Source organism: Leopardus geoffroyi, chromosome B2, assembly GCF_018350155.1.
Source record: "Leopardus geoffroyi isolate Oge1 chromosome B2, O.geoffroyi_Oge1_pat1.0, whole genome shotgun sequence".
NCBI classification, from domain to species: Eukaryota; Metazoa; Chordata; class Mammalia; order Carnivora; family Felidae; genus Leopardus; species Leopardus geoffroyi.
In genome coordinates this window covers 136,898,487-136,916,782 of record NC_059332.1, presented here as the reverse complement: position 1 = coordinate 136,916,782, position 18,296 = coordinate 136,898,487, and the positions used below count along the sequence as shown (strand labels likewise).

General features: G+C 41.1%; 1 protein-coding gene across 4 annotated transcripts in view; it reads right to left on the bottom strand.

Moving 5' to 3' along the window:
- The window catches only part of ESR1 (estrogen receptor 1), a 390,751-nt gene that overhangs the window by 231,587 nt on the left and 140,868 nt on the right, over positions 1-18,296 (bottom strand). The window lies entirely within an intron of this gene.

Genomic DNA, 18,296 nt, shown 5'->3' with positions numbered 1-18,296 from the left:
ATCTAGAAAATGACAAAATGAAATTAAGTGGTTTCTAATAGATTTATTCATTTTTTTCAGGGATTCAAAATTAATGCAGAACCATTAGAGACCAATGCTCATTCTAATTCTAGACACACTAAGAAGCCTTAGGAAATAGAGACAAAGTATAAAGCAGCTGGGGCATTTGAAACTCGAATGAACTGACGAACAACTCTGAACATGTATAGAAAGATAGCAATTCACATTTTCATGTCATTGTTACCATGTAACCCTTGATATCAGTTTTTACAACTTGACTCTAATTTAAGGATGCCATTCGATATTCAATACTCCTTTTTAAGAATGTGTAGAATAAGGGGAGCCTGGGTGGCTCAGTAGGTTTAACATCTGACTTCGGCTCAGGTCATGATCTCATGCTTCATGGGTTTGAGCCCCACATCGGGCTCTATGCTGACAGCTCAGAGCCTGGAGCCTGCTTCAGATTGTGTCTCCCTCTCTCTCTGCCCTTCCCCCACTCACGCTCTGTCTCTGTCTCTCAACAATAAATAAAACATTTAAAAAAAAAAGAATATGTAGAATGAGAAGAGCAGAAGAACACAGACAATTACTCCAACCTATAAAAATTTCATAGAGGAAACATACCTCAGAAAGAAATGTGAGAATGAACAGTCAGTTCTGGAAGAGCCAAGGAAACGGAGAAGTAAAAAGTTTTAAAGAAGTAGAAAGCTCTCAGAAGGTAGATGGATTAATAGTGCCAAATGGAGCAGAGAAATCCAATAAAGCAAGGACTGATGAAATGAAGTGAGAGTTGACAAAGAGGAACCTCAGCAAGGAGTTTGGGCGAAGAGTACAGCACAAGCCAAAAGCCAGTGGTAGAAAGGTGAATGGAGTATGAGGAAATCAAAATGAGAGAAGGCCATTCCTTTGAGACTCTGGATGAGAGTGAGCAGAGACAGAGATGGGGTGGTCACTGAAGAATATAGGGATTAGGAGGATTTTTATTGGCCAATAGGGCGGGGAAGTAGGGGGAATCCATACTCCCCGCGTCTCTCAAACAAAGACGCGTAGAAACCAAAGGACTTTGAACCCCAGAGCCTGGGAGGAAAAGAGACTGAATCTACTAGGAAGAAGATGAGAAAGCTCGAAAAAAGATAGGTGGGTAACTGCGAACTGGGGGAGATAAAAAAAGGCCCCGTGGGCACAGAGGGGAGGGACCCCCTTCTGCGGAGAGACAAAGGGAAGAGAAAGAGCGGGCGGGGAAGTGCAGGACCGTAGCTGGACAGGAGAAAGGCCTCGGATTGAGACTGAGAGGCATCTGATTCTAACTGCGGGGCTTTCTCTGGACTGGGGCGGGCTCCCTATTCGCACACCTGGGGAGGAGGGGCGCCAGCCCTGGGTACCGTGGTAGGTCAGGGCTCAGTCCGCAGCTGGAGAAAGTGGTTCCCTCCCTGGAGGGCTGCGCGATAGCACAGAACCTGCCTGTGTCCGCCACCCCGGGCACAGTGGCTGGGCTGAGGGCTCAGTCTGCAGGGAGGAAATGGTGGCCGTTTCCCTGGAGTGCCGTGGGAAAAGACAAAGCCTGCCTGCGTCCGCCACCCAGGGGACTCCCGGGGAAGGCAGCGGCTCAGTCCACAGTAGGAGAAGGCGGTCCTCCCTGAAGTGTGGGGGGCACAGACAAAACCAGCCGAGACCACGTATCACCGTACCGAGAGGCGCTTCCCCAGCGCCAGAACGCGCGGAGCGGGACTTTGAATCCTAGCCAAGCGCAGGGTCAGGGGATTGGCGGAGCAAGAAAGAACCACCCCGTCTGCGCCCACCGAGTGAGGACGACTCAAACTGAGTCCACCGGGTTGGCTCCGTGGAGAAGAGACTGAGGGATCACCATCCCCCCCGCCCCCCCCAACCAAGGCGGGGCCTCAGGGATCACTCCCCCGCCCATAGTGGAGGTGGGTCCACATTACGCCAAACCACGCCCCCTTGCGCTGGGTAACTGCGTAGCCACCAGATCGGCCCAGACCCTGCAGACAGCTACTACCAACAAGCGGTGCAGCATTGCCTGGATTAACTCTAGGTCAACTCTGGATATATAAATATATTCTACTCATCCTTTGTCCTCCCTATCTCTTCCCTCCCCTAGGCTGGTTACTCTGGTTATTGGTCTCTCTAAACAGACATATTTAATCCATTGTCTTGATAACATGTTCTACACCTCCTTCTTTACACTCCTTTCTCTCTGGAATAATCAAGCCATAGAGTTTCTCTGTCTGGGTAACTTTATCTTCGTTTCATTTTCCCCACCTCCTTCTTTAATTTCCCTTCTCTCTCTCCGGATTAAGCCTTTTAGTCTCTCTGCCTAAATCGATGTTTATTTTTTCTACCCCCCCCTCCATGCGTTTCTCTCCTTGTATGTGCTCTTCCATCAGCACGGCCTCCACCCTCTTTACTTGTAGTCGGTGTTTTTGGGTTTTTCGTTTTTAGTCTTTAGTTTTTTGTTTGTGTTTATTTGTTTGTGTTATTCGTGTGTTTGCGTGTTTTTGTCTCCTGTTTGTCTGTTTTCCTTTACAGGGCTACTCCAAGGAACAAATCAAAGCACACCTGGTGAGGGTCCAAAATATCACTATGAGTAGGGTAATAAAATAACCAAAGTCACAACAACAGAGAGCAAGTAACAATCTCTGAAAAAACACCTCCTGAAGGACCAGGCTCTGGACAGTGTATGACCCTCTTTCAATATAGCAGTGCTCACAGGTGCAGAGCACACAAACTTTTAAAATGCATAAGGGACAGAAGACTAGACAAAATGACAAAACAGAAGAATTCTCCTCAAAAGAAATTCCAGGAAGTAGGGACAGCTAACAAATTGATCAAAACCGATTTCAGCAACATAACGGAACAAGAATTTAGAATAATAGTCATAAAATTAATCGCTGGGCTTGAAAAAAGCATAGAGGACAGCAAAGAATCTATTGCTACAGAGATCAAGGGACTAAAAAATAGTCTGATGAATTTTAAAATGCTATAAATGAGGTGCAAAATAAATGGAGGTGACCACTGCACAATTGAAGAGACAGAGGAGAGAATAGGTGAATTAGAAGATAAAATTATGGAAAAAAAGGAAGCTGAGAAAAAGATTTAAAAAATCCAGGAGTACGAGGGGAGAATTAGAGAACTAAGTGATGGAATCAAATAGAACAATATCTGTATCATAGGACTTCCAGAAGAAGAAGAGAGAGAGAAAGGGGCTGAAGGTGTACTTGAACAAATCATAGCTGAGAACTTCTCTGATCTGGGGAAGGAAACAGGCATTGAAATCCAAGAGGCACAGAGAACTCCCTTTAGACCTAACTTGAATCGATCTTCTGCATGACGGACGTATCATAGCGAAACTGGCAGAATGCAAGGATAGAGAATTCTGAAAGCAGCTAAAAATAAATGGGCCTTAACGTACAAAGGTAGACACATAAGGGTAGTAGCAGACCTATCTACTGAAACTTGGCAGGCCAGAAAGGAATGGCAGGAAATCTTCAATGTGATAAACAGAAAAAATATGCAGCCAAGAATCCTTTACCTAAAAGTCCGTCATTCAGAATAGAAGGAGAGATAAAGGTTTTCCCAAACAAACAAAAACTGAAGGAATTCATCATCACTAAACCACCCCTACAAGAGATCCTAAGGGGCACTCTGTGACTAAAATGTTACAAGGACCACAAAGGACCAGAGACACCACTACAAGCATGAAAACTACAGATATCACAATGACTCCAAACACATATATTTCAATAATAACACTAAATGTAAATTGACTACATGCTCCAATCAAAAGTCATAGGGTATCAGAATGGATAAAAAAAAAAAAAAAAAAAAACAAGACCCATCTATTTGCTGTCTATAAGAGACTCATTTCAGACCTGAGGACACCTTCAGATTGAAAGTGAGGGGATAGAGAACTGTCTATCATGCTATTGGAAGTCAAAAGAAAGCTGGAGTAGCCATACTTAGACAAACTAGACTTTAAATCAAAGGCTGTAACAAGAGGTGAAGAAGGGCATTATATAATAATTACAGGATCTATCCATCAGGAAGAGCTAACAATTATAAATATCTATGCATCAAATTCGGAAGCCTCCAAAATATGTAGCAACCTTATTGACAAGAATGTGGTAATTGCAAGAGACTTTAATACTCTACTTACAATAATGGATAGAACATCTAGACACAGAATAAATAAAGAAACAAGGGCCCTGAATGATATATTGGGTCAGATGGACTTCACAGATATATTTAGAACTCTGCATCCCAAAGCAACAGAATATAATTTCTTCTCGAGTGCACATGGAACACTCTCCAAGATAGATCACATACTTGGTCACAAACAGCCCTTCATAAGTATAAAGAATTGAGATCATACCATGCACACTTTCAGATCACAGTGCTATGAGACTTGAAATCAACCACAGGAAAAAGTCTGGAAAACTTCCAAAAGCATGGAGGTTAAAGAACATCCTACTAAAGAATGAATGGGTCAACCAGGCAATTAGAGAAGAAATTTAAAAAATAAATGGAAGCAAATGAAAATGAAAATACAACAATTCAAATGCTTTGGGATACAGCGAAGGCAGTCCTGAGAGAAAAATATATTGCAATCCAGGCCTATCTCAAGAAACAAGAAAAATCCCAAATACAAAATCTAACAGCACACCTAAAGGAAACAGAAGCAGGACAGCAAGATACCCCAAACCCAGCAGAAGAAGAGAAATAATAAAGATCAGAGAAGAAATAAATGATATAGAATATAAAAAAAAACAGTAGAGAAGATCAATGAAACCAAGAGTTGGTTTTTTGAAAAAATAAACAAAATTGATAACCCTCTAGGCAGGCTTCTCAAAAAGAAAAGGGAGATGACCCAAACAGATAAAATGATGAATGAAAATGGAATTATTACAACCAATCCCTCAGAAATACAAGCAATTATCAGGGAATACTATGAAAAATTATATGCCAACAAACTGGACAACCTGGAAGAAATGGACAAATTCCTAAGCACCCACACACTTCCAAAACTCAAACAGGAAGAAATAGAAAATTTTAACAGACCCATAACCAGTGAAGAAATTGAATCGGTTATCAAAAATCTCCCAACAAATAAGAGTCCAGGACCAGAAGACTTCCCTGGGGAAATCTACCAGACATTTAAAGCAGAGAAAATACCTATCCTTCTCAAGCTGTTCCAAAAAAATAGAAAGGGAAGGAAAACTTACAGACTCATTCTATGAAGCCAGCATTACTTTGATTCCCAAACGAGACAGAGACCCAGCAAAAAAAGAGAACTGCAGGCCAATATCCCTGATGAATATGGGTGCAAAAATCCTCAGCAAGATACTAGCAAATCAAATTCAACAGCATATGAAAAGAATTATTCACCATGATCAAGTGGGAGTCATTCCTGGGATGCAGGGCTCGTTCAATATTCATGAATCAATCAATGTGATACATCACATTAATAAAAGAAAAGATAAGAACCATATGATCCTGTCAATGGATGCAGAAAAAGCATTTGGCAAAATTCAGCATCCTTTCTTAATAAAAACCCTCGAGAAAGTCGGGATAGAAGGAACATACTTAAACATCATAAAAGCCATTTATGAAAAGCCCACAGCTAGTATCCTCAATGGGGAAAAACTGAGAGCTTTCTCCCTGAGATCAGGAACACGACAGGGATGTCCACTCTCACCGCTGTTGTTTAACATAGTGTTGGAAGTTCTAGCATCAGCAATCAGACAACAAAAGGAAATCAAAGGCATCAAAATTGGCAAAGATGAAGTTAAGCTTTCACTTTTTGCAGATACATGATATTATACGTGGAAAACCCAACAGACTCCACCAAAAGTCTGCTAGAACTGATACATGAATTCAGCAAAGTCGCAGGATACAAAATCAATGTACAGAAATCAGTTGCATTCTTATACACTAATAATGAAGCAACAGAAAGACAAATAAAGAAACTGATCCCATTCACAATTGCACCAAGAAGCATAAAATACCTAGGAATAAACCTAACCAAAGATGTAAAAGATCTGTATGCTGAAAACTATAGAAAGCTTATGAAGGAAATGGAAGGAGATATAAAGAAATGGAAAAACATTCCATGCTCATGGACTGGAAGAATAAATATTGTTAAAATGTCAATACTACCCAAAGCAATCTACACATTCAATGCAATCCCAATCAAAATTGCACCAGCATTCTTCTCAAAGCAGGAACAAGCAATCCTAAAATGTGTATGGAACCACAAAAGACCCTGAATAGCCAAAGTAATATTGAAGAAGAAGACCAAAGCAGGAGGTATCACAATCCCAGACTTTAGCCTCTACCAGAAAGCTGTAATCATCAAGACAGCATGGTATTGGCACAAAAACAGACACATAGACCAATGGAATAGAATAGAGACTCCAGAATGGACCCACAAAAGTATGGCCAACTAATCTTTGACAAAGCAGAGAAGAATATCAAATGGAAAAAGACAGTCTCTTTAACAAATGGTGCTGGGAGAACTGAACAGCAACATGGAGAAGAATGAAACTAGACCACTTACTTACACCATTCACAAAGACAAACTCAAAATGGATGAAGGACCTGAATGTGAGACAGGAAACCATCAAAACCCTAGAGGAGAAAGCAGGAAAAAACCTCTCTGACCTCAGCTGTAGCAATTTCTTTCTTGACACATCTCCAAAGGCAAGGGAATTAAAAGCAAAGATGAACTATTGGGACCTCGTGAAGATAAAAAGCTTCTGCACTGCAAAGGAAACAACCAACAAAACTAAAAGGCAATCGACAGAATGGGAAAAGATATTCTGCAAATGACATATCAGACAAAGGGCTAGTATCCAAAATCTATAAAGAACTCACCAAACCCCACACCCGAAAAACAAATAATCCAGTGAAGAAATGGGCAGAAGACATGAATAGACACTTTTCTAAAGAAGACACCCAGATGGCCAACAGGCACATGAAAAGATGCTCAATGTCGCTCCTCATCAGGGAAATACAAATCAAAACCACACTCAGATATCACCTCACGCCAGTCAGAGTGGCTAAAATGAACAAATCAGGAGACTATAGATGCTGGAGAGGATGTGGAGAAATGGGAACCCTCTTGCACTGTTGGTGGGAATGCAAACTGGTGCAGCCACTCTGGAAAACAGTGTGGAGGTTCCTCAAAAAATTAAAGATAGATCTACCCTATGACCCAGCAGTAGCACTGATAGGAATTCACCCAAGGGATACAGGAATGCTGATGCATAGGGGCACTTGTACCCCAACGTTTATGGCAGCACTTTCAACAACAGCCATGGAAAGAGCCTAAATGTCCATCAATGGATGAATGGGTAAAGAAGGTGTGGTTTATATATACAATGGAATACTACTTGGCAATGAGAAAGAATGAAATACGGCCTTTGTAGCAATGTGGATGGAGCTGGAGAGTGTTATGCTAAGTGAAAAAGTCAGGCAGAGAAAGACAGATACCATATGTTTTCACTCATATGTGGATCCTGAGAAACTCAACAGAAGATCAGGGAGGAGGGGAAGGAAAAAAAAAAAAAAGTTAGAGAGGGAGGGAGGCAAAACATAAGAGACTCTTAAATACTGAGAACAAACTGAAGGTTGAGAGGGGGTGGAAGGGAGGGGAAAGTGGGTGATGGGCATTGAGGGGGGCACGTGTTGGGATGAGCACTGGGTGTTGTATGGAAACCAATTTGACAATAAATTTCATATAAAAAAATAAATTAAAAAAAAGAATATAGGGATTAAAAAGGATTTTCAGAATGGAAGAAGCTTGAGGAAGCCTCATCTAGACTGAAGGGCAATAGGTAGTGGAAAGGGAATCACTCGGATACAGAGAAGGGAAAAACAACAAGGTCAAGGGAAGTACAGCAGTTGGAATTAATGATACAGAAGGAACAGCCTCAACAAAGACACCTTGAAGAAGTCAGGGAGAAAAGAAGAAAAGGGCCAGATGAGACAAAGTTTGCATCTCTCATTTAACCCGGTATAGGATCAGAACTTATATCAATCCAGGATTTACTAGGCATGTGCAATTGAATAAAGCCTGTGTAAGAGAATCAAGGGTATATGGTCAGAGCCCAGCACAGTACCTGCTATGTAGTTGGCACTCAGTAATACATTGAAAGGAATTCATAGAATGTTTCAGTGTATAGGAAAAAAGAAAGGTAGAAACATAGTGAAAGGATAGATGGAGTGAAGGCTCCTATAAGATATGTAAAAGAAAGAAAGAAAGAAAGAAAGAAAGAAAGAAAGAAAGAAAGAAAGAAAGAAAGAAAGAAAGAAAGAAAGAAAAGGAAAAGAGAAAAGAAAAGAAGAGAAAAGAAAAGAAAAGAAAAGAAAAGAAAAGAAAAGAAAAGAAAAGAAAAGAAAAGAAAAGAAAAGAAAAGGAAAAGAAAAGAGAAAAGAAACCTAGTATGAAATAAAGTGAATTGAAGATAAGTTTCCATGTTCTCTGATTAAAGAAACCCATGCTTCCTGCTTCCATTCCCCACCCAAAGAACCAGACCACACTGACTTTTTCACTGGTCCTCCCCTTCACAAGCCCTGTCTTCCCTTTTAGCTCAAATTGTATTACCCTTCCTTGACCTGATCACTCATTAATACTGTCCACAGTTTCATGGCAGTGCCTCTCAAACAACACTTGCCATAATACTCACAAAATACCGGCTCATGTTGAGTGCGTTTGACTTGGCCTATTTTTTCCATTCGAAATGACAAAGCTCTTAGTTTGACAACCTCAAATGGAAGTTCTTTATTTTTTAATATCTTTAGAGAGCACTGGCTTGCAGTTTTCAATTCTAGTTCATATTCTTTTGCCCATCTCCTTCCATTTCATCATGATGCTGTTGAACTCCCCCTCCCCCCACACCCCCAATCAACCTCAAACCTTTGTACTGTTTGTTTACTAACATCTTATGCATGATTCAACTCAGTCGGAGGCAGCTGTGAACATTTAACTACAGAAGCTTAGTGCCTTTGGGGGGCAGTGTAGTTGGCAAGAATGACACTGACAGATTCAGTGCCTTATAAATCTTCAGTCTTGCAGCCTCAATCCCTAGCTCAGTGCCCAGCACACAGCAGGCATGCCATACATGTTCGTGGAATGAATGAAGGAAGGAAGGAGTGAATAGAAGCATGTGCAGAAGTTCAAAGTACCAAGCACCCTCCACCCATCCCTGCATAATAAAATACTGCAAACTTAAAAACTGTGGTAGGATAAATATAACATAAAATTGGCCATCTAATTTTTTACTGTAGAGTTCAGTCATGTTTAGTTATTCACCCTGGTGTGGAACCAATTTCCAGAATTTTTCCATCTCACAAAACTGAAACTCCACACCCATTAAACGACTCCCATTTCCTCCTCCCCCCAGGCCCTGACAACCATCATTCTGCCTTTTTTTTTTTTTAAGTTTATTTATTTATTTTGAGACACAGAGAGGGAGAGCACATGCACGCAGAAAGAGAGGAAGACAGAATCCCAAGCAGGCTCCAAGCTGCGAGCCTGGAGCCTGATGTGAGGCTCAATCCCACGAACTGTAAGATCATGACCTGAACCAAAATCAAGAGTCGGACACCTAACCAACTGAGCCACCCAGATGCCCCAACTGCTTTCAATCTTGCACTTGACTGTTCTAGATAATTCATATAAGTGGATTCATATAGCAGTTATCTTTTTGTAAATGGTTTATTTCACTTAGCATAATGTTCTCAAGGTTCATCCATGTCATAGCATGTGTCACAATTTCCTTTCTGTTTTAGGCTGAACAGTATTCCATTGTTATGTACATACTATACTTTTTTATCCATTCATCCACCAATGGACATCTGGACTGCTTCCATATTTTAAATAATGCTGCTATGAACATGGATATTCAAATATCTCTGTGAAAGCCCGTTGTCAATTTTTTTGGATATACACTACTATTTTACTTTCCCGCCAACAATGCACAAGCGTTCCAATTTCCCATAATCCTTCCCAACATTTGTGGGGTTTTCTTCCTGTCTTGTTTTGTTTAATAGTAGACATCCGAATGGGTGTGAGGTGATCACTGCATTTTAAGGTCACCTCTCTTACCAACCACTCCTAACTCCGCCCTGGATAACTCATGCCTGTTCAGAACTCAATAGCAGATTTTTCTTTACTTCTCTTCTGCTACTTGCAATATTCTTACTTTCTGAGTTGTACATTCAGTGTGTCCCCATTGCTGTTACGTTCCTTGTGTCTTATTCATCTTTGGAACCCTGATTGTTTATAGCATAAGACTGTTTATAGCGTCAGTGCCTCCTCATACAGAATAGACTCAATAAATATTGGTATCAAATGAATTAACCAATGACTGAATCAATAAAGTGATCATTTTCACAACATAAATAGAATATGCAAATGTTTTTAAAAGTAATGGTAAAAAAGGTAATAGCAAGAGCTCATTTCCCCAGATCTAGCAGAGATGTATGCAGTCAGCAAAATGCCTTTCATCTACACTTTGAGATGTCCCCGGAATACTGAAAATCCACTGCAGACATAGGGCATAAAACTAGAAGGCCTCCAAACATAAGAGAGGAAATTACACAGCTATATTTTCTCTCCATAAAGGCACTTTTTTATCCAACTTGGAAATTCATGTATGTAACACTATCAGTTATCATTTGGCCCAGCCCTGCTCTACGAATGTTCCTAAACCGGGCTGTCATGAAAAATATAATCCAGATCCACCTAAAAGGCAAGTGAGATCTTCTCACAGGCTGCAAAGTCATGTGGTGCATTGAAATATGTTCTGGTTTTCTTGAGTATCCATTAGGCAAAGGTAATTCAGCCCTACTGCCTCCAGACAGAGATCTGTGTCCCCAGAAAGCACACTAACTTGGCCTAATCATCTGCAGTGGAAAGGAACAGAGTGGGAGGCATCTGTGCCTGGATTCAGACCAAGCCACAACAGGAGGCCAGGCACCAACCTGAGAAGAGGCTTTAGAAACCCTAACCCAGCCCTTATCTCTTTATTCTACGTGAAGATATAACTAATTCTTTAGCCAGATCTCTAAAGCATCTCTCTCTCTCTGTAAAATTCTTATCCCTTTCTCACTGAATTGTCACCAACCTTCCATAGTTTCTCATCTTGGGTACTTTCTCATAAGACTCGGGTAAGCAGTTGACTAGTTTGCCAAGTTAGATGTTCTTCAGCCTTACAGGTATGTTTGAAGATTCTCTGAAAGCAAGACAGAAACTTGAGTGAAAAATGGAGGGATGTTTTGTCAGTAACTTAACACACAGCAACTCTGAGGCACACAAGTGCTAAAGAATAGAGTGATGGCGGGGCGCCTGGGTGGCGCAGTCGGTTAAGCGTCCGACTTCAGCCAGGTCATGATCTCGCGGTCCGTGAGTTCGAGCCCCGCGTCAGGCTCTGGGCTGATGGCTCGGAGCCTGGAGCCTGTTTCCGATTCTGTGTCTCCCTCTCTCTCGGCCCCTCCCCCGTTCATGCTCTGTCTCTCTCTGTCCCAAAAATAAATAAACGTTGAAAAAAAAAGTTTAAAAAAAAAAAAGAATAGAGTGATGGCAGAGAAAAGAAAGGCAGAAGCACGAGAGATCAAATAATAAGAGGCAACACACTGTACCTCCAGGAACTGAAAACTCAACTGACTAGATTCAGTTCCAATTTCATGACATCCATTGACTACTAAATATTTCCCAATGGATGCCCCACCAATATTACATATTCAATATGATTAAGAGAAAAAGTCTGAAGGCATTCATATTGGGTCCAGAGAGTGGACTCTCTTGGACCAAGAAAGAATGGAGCATAATAAAAAGCATTTATCCAGAAGATTTTCATTAATCAAAGGAAAAGTTTAAAGCTCAATGTCATCAAAAACTGTTGGTTTTCCAACCATAAGTCATGGTACCAGCCACCCAAAAGCATTATTCCCCTGCTGAGTCAAGCATTTTTAAAAATTTTTACAGCTTGGTTTCTAGAAGAAATGTTTTTGCAAAGCTAAATTAAAAGAACCAACAGAGGGGCACCTGGGTGGCTCGGTCGGTTGAGTGACTGACTTCGGCTCAGGTTATGGTCTCACGGTTTGTGAGTTGGAGCCCTGGTCAGGCTCTGTGCGGACAGCTCAGAGCCTGGAGCCTGCTTCTGATTCTGTGTCTCCCTCTCTCTCTGCCCCTCCCCCACTTATGCTCTGTCTCTCTCTGTCTCAGAAATAAACATTAAAAAAATTAAAAACCAACACAGATATCCATTCCCTAGAGATGTGGGATAATTAAGTGCCAGTGTTAATAACCTCATGAGGCTCAAATCCCCACATCAAGTTCCCAAAGTTATGTGCACTCATAGTGCCTTACACTTTTTCTTGATGGCACTTACCACAATTTCCAATCCTACATTTGAGTGGTTATTGACAAATATATGCTCCCCCTAATGAACAGTAAATTCCCTGAAGGCAGGGATCATGTCTCATTTGCTCCCAATTTTAACTGACACATATTAGGTCCTTAATAAACATTTTGCTAAATGTACCTCTTCCATCTAATCCATCACCAAATTGTGTCAGTTATTTCTCCAAAACACTATGCCCATCCTCCTTTGCATTCCTTGTTTTCAGCATTCTTGCTTAAAAAATAAATAACCATGGGGCGCCTGGGTGGCGCAGTCGGTTAAGCGTCCGACTTCAGCCAGGTCACGATCTCTCGGTCCGTGAGTTCGAGCCCCGCGTCAGGCTCTGGGCTGATGGCTCAGAGCCTGGAGCCTGTTTCCGATTCTGTGTCTCCCTCTCTCTCTGCCCCTCCCCTGTTCATACTCTGTCTCTCTTTGTCCCAAAAATAAATAAATGTTGAAAAAAAAAATTATAAAAAAAATAAATAAATAACCCTACATCTGAATTATTGAAAGCAGTCTCCTGCCTCCCGCAAGTCCTCAAACTCATCCTGCCAGCCGCTGTCAAAATAATGGTCACAAAATACAACTTTTATCTTTCAATAACTTCTCATTACATAGATCTGTGGGTCATTACTTTTTTTTTTTTTTTTTTTTTTTTGCCGGGGGAGGGTAATCAGGGGCCTATTTGACAATACAATGAAGACTCTGAAACTGTCTTTTCTAAAAACCACATATAAACAAACCCTCAAACTTCTGCCTATAATTCTAGAGAAATTATAAACCTGGAAAAGAATATTTAAAAATCATCAACATACAGAACTAAGCCCAAATTCTTGAATTCCCTGCTCCAACCAGTATTGGTCTCTCTGTAGGTCCCTAAGCAAACTTTTATCAACTCCACCTCTGAAAGATTGCTCACACAACATTCCCCACAGTCTCTGCTTCCCATCATCCACACACATCTCATCTGTCATAGAAAACCAGGCTTTAACTCCCCTATCGTCCATAACTTTTATGAGTATTCCAACTCACACTGGTTCAACTTTGAACTTCTACAGCACTTACAGTCTTCACCACTTCTCTTGACACTTATAATCTCTCTGACAACTACTCTACTTCTATTTCCTCTGCAATATTTTCTTCCTCTACCAGGCTCCTAAATGACAATGTTCCTCAGGTTCCTGCCCTCAGCCCTCTGTCATCCTTCGCTGACATTTTCTCTTTGTGGGAATCTTAGCTATGTGTGTGGCCACACCCAACTGCCATCCCATATCCCTCTCCTGGACTTTAGATGTCGATTACACACTTTGCAGCTCCTCTTGAATGACCCAAAGAAACCTCAAACTTAACGTGCACAAATTTAAACTCAGTATCTTTTCCAGAAAGCCTGCTTCTATTCCTGCATTCCCATTTTGGCCCAATGGTTCTAGGATCCAACCAAGGCATTCAAGCGTACCACTCCCTCCACCTGGCCCCTGAATAATTCCTATTTATCCTGCAGCCATAGCTTGAACTTAATTTCCTCCAGGGAGTTTTGTTGACTTTCAGGACCCAGGTTACACGCACTCTGGACTCTCCATAGCGGAGTAGCCATCTTTTCACTCCCTGGGATACTGTGATTTATAACAAGAAATATATATTTGGTCTTTGTCCTGCTTCTTGCACAGTTTCTAAAACCCTTGGAAATTCCTAAGTGATGAGAGCAACAAAGGTGTCTTTTGTATGTTAATGAGGTGACTTTTGGACCCCACTTAAGGATGAGGGCTGTTGCCAGGGAAACCATCTTGAATAGTGGGTTGGAACTTTCAGTCCCCTGCCACCCATCCACCACCCACAGGGAAAGGAGGGAGCTGGAGGTTGAATCAATCACCACTGGTTGATGATTTAATCAACTGTGCTTATGTAATAAACCCTCCATAAAAGCCCGAAAGGACCTGGTTCAGAGAGCTTCCCGGTTGGTGGCCATATGGAGTTGCTGAGAAAAGGGCGCACCTGGAGAGGGCATGGAAGCTTCACGTCCTTTCTCCGTGCCTTACCCTAAGCATCTCTTCTGCCTAGCTACTCCTGACTTCTATTCTTTTATAATAAACTGGTGATCTAGTAAGTAAAATGTTTCTCTGACTTCTGTGAGCCACTCTCCATATTAATCAAACCCAACAAGGGGTTTGTTGGAACCTCTGATTTATAGCTAGTTAGTCAGGTAACAACCTGGGCTTGTGATTGGCATCTGAAGTAGGGACCATCTTATGGGACTGAGCCCTTAACCTGTAGGGTCTGATGCTATCTCCAGGTAGGTAGTGTCAGAATTGAGTCAAATGCTTGGTGGTATGTTAAACACACACACACACACACACACACACACACACACACACACACGAGTCAAAGTCACACTCCCCCATTTAAAACCCTTGGCAGCTTCTCACCACATCAAGGAAAAAATTCAAAAACTCAGCACGATCAGTGTCCTGCCTGTCACTCCAACCAGGACTCCTCACACTCCTTCCCTGAACCCCGAGTTCCAAGAGCTGAGTCATGGCTGTTCCCAGAAACACCGAGCACCTCCGTGCCTCTGAGTCCTCCCTGACTCGCTCCCGACTCCATGCAGTTTGTCACTTTATCAAATGCCTTTTCTGACCTGCTAAAGTAGCCTTTGTATTATTTCCACCCTCTTATACCCATTTCTTTATTCCTTATAGCACTAATTACTACCTACCATACCAAATTTTAACTTATTATGTGTCTTCCCCACTGAAATGTAAGCTTCATTCCCCAGCACCTTGAAGAGAGCCTAGTATAGAAACAATGGTTGGAAAAGTGCATAAATAAATGTTGATGCTATGAATCAGCATCTTGTCATGCTCTATTTAATTATCTATCTTACCCCATGCACCATAACCTACACTACGGCAGGGACCGTGGACACCTTACCTACTATGCCACCCAGCTTATGCTTAGCAGGTAAAGTGATTAATCAGTATTTGCCATCTGGATGAATGTATGGACAAGGTGAAAATATTCCGAACTCCACACCTGCACACTCCCATGTCGCAAACCTGTCCTCCACACTACAGCAAGAGTGATGGCTCTACCCTGAAAAATGGACCCCTATTTGAAATCCTTCATGAATCCTCAACATCTATGATATGCCTTCTTAGTCTTCTTTGGATGGTGGGCCCCAAGAAAATACCCTACTTACAGAAACACAGATTTTGCTTATAATCTTATGGTACTCATCGGCCTCTGAAGTCCATGAAAGGTCTCCCCAAAAGACGTCAGACCAAAACCTCCCAGCCTACAGGAGAAGTGTAGACTCCATAGCACAGCCATTGTGACCTTGTCACTGTCCCATCTCCAGCCCTATCCCCTCTGTGATAGTTAATTTTATGTGTTACCTTTCTCTGACCAAGCTAGTATATCTCTGGACTTTTGCCTTCTATCTTGGTCAAAAGGCAAAATCTCCTGAGTGAAAATGCCCACTCAGGTAGCAGCCACTGAATTTCTAAATAGAATCAACATGTGCTCCTAGAATATCACATATATAACTATCCTGGAATGGCCATCATCATCGTATGTGTTCACTGTGAATCTCCAGGAAAGAGATCCTATTACAGTCACCTTCACTTTCCAGTTTCCAGCAAAGTACTGACAAATAGTATGCATTTGATAGTCAATTAGGGAATGGGTAAAATTATATGTCCCAAACTATGTGTCTTGCTTCTCCACTAAGCTATAAGGTTTTTAAAAGTATGGAAACTATATATTGTTTTACTTTTTTTTAATATTTTTTTTTGAGAGAGAGAGAGAGAGAGCTCAAGTGGGGGAGGAGAGAGAGGGAGACACAGAATCTGAAGCAGGCTTCAGGCTCTGAGCTGTCAGCACAGAGCCCCATGGTGGGCCTCGAACTCACAAACCTCAAGATCATGACCTGAGCTGAAGTCAGATGCTTAACCAACTGAGCCACCCAGGGACCTGTGGAAACTGTATTTTAAATATTTTTTATCATCACCAAAACATCTGGTATGGTATCTTGCACAAAGAATGTATCTAATAAATACTTACTGAATAAATTAATTAACAAAGAATTAAGAACAACTTTGTAAGAGGTGTAGTTGAATCTGTTACAATAATAGAATTCTGTATCAAGATGAGAAGCCAATTTTTGATGCCTGTGTGTGTACCAACACACATAGCATCTGAGAGCGGGTTCTTGTGTACTTCTCTCTGCTTTAAATATAAATATGAATATGAATGAGCATACATTACTAGTGGTTTGTGCCTAAGATCAGAATTTACCTGTAGGTATTTCCACTATCTATGAAAATTTGGATTTTAATATAATCTCTACTTATTTTCCATGGCAGTAAATAAATATTCTTTTAAAAAATGGACAAGTTGATCTAAAATGGTAGAGTCTGGAAAGAAAAAATCCTCAGTCTTATTTTTAGAAAAGCTCAAGTTAACGGAGTCCTGGGCTAGGTTTGGGTAACCCATTAAGCCATGTCATAGGTATTTTCTGGGCAAGTGTCTTAAGCAATTTGGAAGTATTTTAAGCAAGCTACAAATTATTTTCTGGATGACAAAAATAGGTCCTTCCAACTTTTGGAAATCAAAGACTCTAGTCCCTTGACGCTGTTCCTCTGAAAACTTCACCTCTTGCCTCATGTTATTCATTTAATGAGTGTAATTTTTGTTTGTATTTATTGTGTCTTCTAGTTAATAATCAGAGGCAGCTGATATTCTTCCCTACAAGCTAAAAAAAGAAAACTTCTTCCAAAAAATGACTGGTGATACATATAGTTCAATGCAGCTCCAGGAAATGAGTGAGGGAGAGAGTTGTAGCTGCCATCTCAGCTTCTGTCCCAAGTTCAAACCACACCCTGGATTCTGGAAGACCAGCACAACCTTACTCATTAGAGCAAGATAAGAGGAGCCTGGGGAAAAGGCAAGCAAAGTTTCACACTACAGCGATGGCTGTGGCCGCACTACTTTTAATGCCTTACGTGTAATGAATTACCTTAGCCCTCAAACTACCACAAGCAGTACTATTATAACTGCAGTTATTTTAGGAATGAGGTGACCAAGGTACAGACAGATCAGGTAACTCAGCAAAGTCATATACAGTCAGGCAACAGTGGAGTCAAAGAATCAGGCAGTCTGATCCCAGAGCCTGGACTCCCACCAGAGAATGGAATCCTTGGCAACTCCACCCAAAGGCAGCAAGAGCCAAGGACAGAATGTGTCACATGCTCTGGGAACAAAATCATTACCTCAGATATCATCCCTAATCTCATAAGTAATAATCCCATTTGAAATTGCCCACAATTATGTATTACAATGCCAATAATCCTTTTTTAAGGGAAAAAAGTTAATTCAATTTTTAGTAAAAGGTTGAGAATTCCATTGAGTTCCATGAAAACAGTTAATGGAGCTGATAGCCATACAAGAGAATAGTGTGGTGAAAGTTTGAATATTTCCTTAACATATGATTACAGAAAATACTTATTTTAACTCATAAACAAATGAAAACCCATGTGTTGTTAATGTTTCATATATAAGAGTTCTGAAATTCTTTATGCACAAAGAACATTAACATTTCACCATTCAAAATGTAAGTCTCTCTCTAAAATGTCAAGAGGTTTTCCCACTCACTTAAGAAAAATATCTTCACCCCCAAATACAAGCAAGTGTTGATTTTCCACACTAATAGGAAACAAGAATAGCCTGGCATAAAGTTCCCCTAAAATCCCCATTTAGTCAATATCTTTTTACTGTTCTCTGTTACTAATGTGTAACCAAATGACCTGATTTGAGTTTCCTCACCTCTCCTTTTTCTATTCACACCAACCTGTTGCAAGTGCTAATGAACGGTGA